The sequence below is a fragment of the Empidonax traillii genome, unplaced genomic scaffold (assembly GCF_003031625.1).
Source record: "Empidonax traillii isolate 1590-97213 ecotype Southwest subspecies unplaced genomic scaffold, ASM303162v1 scaffold1009:size532339, whole genome shotgun sequence".
Classification (NCBI taxonomy): Eukaryota; Metazoa; Chordata; class Aves; order Passeriformes; family Tyrannidae; genus Empidonax; species Empidonax traillii.
In genome coordinates, this window is record NW_020956202.1 from 433,493 (window position 1) to 436,133 (window position 2,641).

Genomic DNA, 2,641 nt, shown 5'->3' on the forward strand with positions numbered 1-2,641 from the left:
TTCGCTGTTCGATCAGGACGTGGAAGCGAGCTGGACGAAGGAGAGAGAAGCTGGCTGGAATTCCGGTGACGTTACCCCAGCGTCTGGAATTGGAAAATCCGCGGTAAGCAGTGATTTGGAAGTCGTGCCCTGGCCAGGCACGCAGCCAGAAAGGGGAAACAGAATGGGGAACGCCCTCTCAAAGGAGGAGGAAGCGGTGGAAAAGTTTCTCCAAGCTATCCTTTATAGAAAGGACCCTAATTATGATTCAAACGCTCTTAGAGAGCTGTTAAAGTGGTCCAAGTCACGGGACCTTATCCCCAGTGTTTCTGCTGCCTTTGAAGTGTCTACCTGGGTCACTGTGGGTCAGAAACTGTGGGATGAGACCTCTAGAGGGTCTAAAGAAATTAAAAAGTACCCACCCGTCTGGCGCTTGCTGGTAGACGGGCTGGAAGAAACGGGAGCCGAGCGGAGAGTGTCTCTGTCTGCGCGCGCAGCTTTAGAGGGTGGGAACTGGGCAGAAGTGAAAGTTTCCGAAAGTAAAACTTCTGCGGATCAGTTCGTGTTCAGTATTCCGACCGCGCCTATCCTAATGGCGCCGAGAAAGCAGCGTGGCTTAGCTCCAGCTGCAGCGGGGGGGGCGAAAACCGAAGACCAAAAGGCTGGAGCGGGGCCAGGGACTGCAACCGTCACTGCGCTTGCGCAGCCCGCCGCTCCCCCCCTCCCCACAGTCCCCGCGTTGCCCGTGGCAACATCGTCTGGCAGTACGCCTGCGTCTGTGGACGAGCCTGCGCAGTCTGTCATCGCAACGGGACCTTCTGCGCCTGCGCTCGCACTGCCACCTACGGTAGCCATCGCGCATGCGTCCGGCACAGAGCCAGCCGTTACATCATCACCAGCGGCAAGTAAGAATGAAGTGCAGGCACTGACAGTCGCATCTTCACTGAAATGTCATCTCTCTCAAACCCAGAAAAACGTGAATCAACTCATTTTTCGAAACACCGGGACAGCCCCCGGGACCGAGGGTACGGAGCACGGCGGCGCAGAGAGCGGCGAAAGCGGCGGCGGCGCACAAAGATCTTATCTCCCCTACGCCACAGTGGCTGTACCCCGGCAGCAAAAGCAGCGTCAGCAGTGCAAGCTGCGACCCTACTCCTGCTTTCTGAAAACAGCAACAGCTATATCAACACAGAATTTTGACTCCATCGCACTGCAACCCAGCCCCTCAGAGCGGCTGGAAGGGTGGTTGCACAAGAGGAAGCAGCTTCTGTGGCTGCTCCAGTGGGGCATTAGGGGCCCTTGGAGAAAAAAAAATAAAAAAAAAAAATAAATAAAAAAAAAAAGTTTTTCTAAATTATTTAAATTGATATTTTAAGTTTTGCAATTTACAAGTTGTTGTTTACAAAAGGTATATGATTTAAAATGTTTAAAATCATTTTTTCACAGGTCAAATCATACAAACTGCTTTGCCCTGTAATCAGGTTGCTCTGGAACAGTACAAAAGGTGTTCCTGTAATAACTTTAATTTATTTATCAAAGCCCAATTTGTCTTTATTAGAGGGAGTGTTTCCTAATATATATACGATATGTGTATGAATTCCTATGGTAATTATTTGACTGCTGACCATCAGGAACAGAAAAATGGTGGGAACTTTTAAATAGGAAATACAGATGGCTCATGCTCAAGGTTTTCAGGCTTTACATGAAGGTCAACGTTACCTTTTGCAGGGACGCCTGCTAATTTTGTGAAGCCTGCTGACCCGTAGAAGATGAAGCCTCTGCTATGGGGAGTTGCATATTAATCGTATTATAACCAAAAACAAAAGCTTCACTGTGTGAAAGCATGTGTGAATGCGGTACGCATGAGGTGGCCACCTTATGACTGTTTGAAAGACAATTGTGTGCAAGAAAAAAGTATTGTGTAGGTTTATATATACATATATATATACATGTGTTTGTAGACTTGCTAATGCATTACATAAATATTAAGAGTTTTTAATCAAAGAGTATTTTTTACATTGTAAGAACCTTTAGGTAGAGAATTCAGTGCTCTCTTGTTAAGACATTCATTTTTGTCTCGTCAGGAAATTGTTGTGGTGCCAGGAGTGATAGATGCTGATGCTACAGGAGTCATCAAAATCATGGTATATACTTTAACACCGCCAGTTTTCATTCCCGCTGACAGCAAAATAGCACAGCTGGTACCTTTCAAGGCAGAATCATTGACTTGGGGAACGATCCTCGTGGTTTGCAGGCATTGCAATTTTAGCAGATGAATGTCACCCATGTTGATAAATTTAGAAAGTTGAAGTGTGTGCATGTGTGCAGTGACACTTTTTCTCATGCTATGTGGGCCTCTGCTCATGCTGGAGAAGGTGCCAGAGATGTCATCCGTCACATGCATCCATGCATAGTGGCCCTGGAAGTTCCCACAGAAATTAAGACCGATAATGGGCCTAGTTATACCTCGCAACGTTTTCACAGATTCTGTTTGAATTGGGGTATTTCACATGTTACCGGCATAGCTCATTCTCCTACGGGACAAGCAATTGTCGAACGAGCTCATGGAGTCCTGAAATCCCTTTTGCAAAAACAGAAAGGGGGAGAAGAGCTGGATAGCCCACATAACCGACTTGCAAAAGTGTTATATGTTTTGAATTTC

The 2,641-nt window shown here is 46.8% G+C and overlaps 1 pseudogene; it reads left to right on the top strand.

Moving 5' to 3' along the window:
- LOC114068178 overlaps positions 1 to 888 on the top strand; it is a 4,534-nt pseudogene extending 3,646 nt beyond the window's left edge.
- Positions 889 to 2,641: the final 1,753 nt, after the last annotated feature.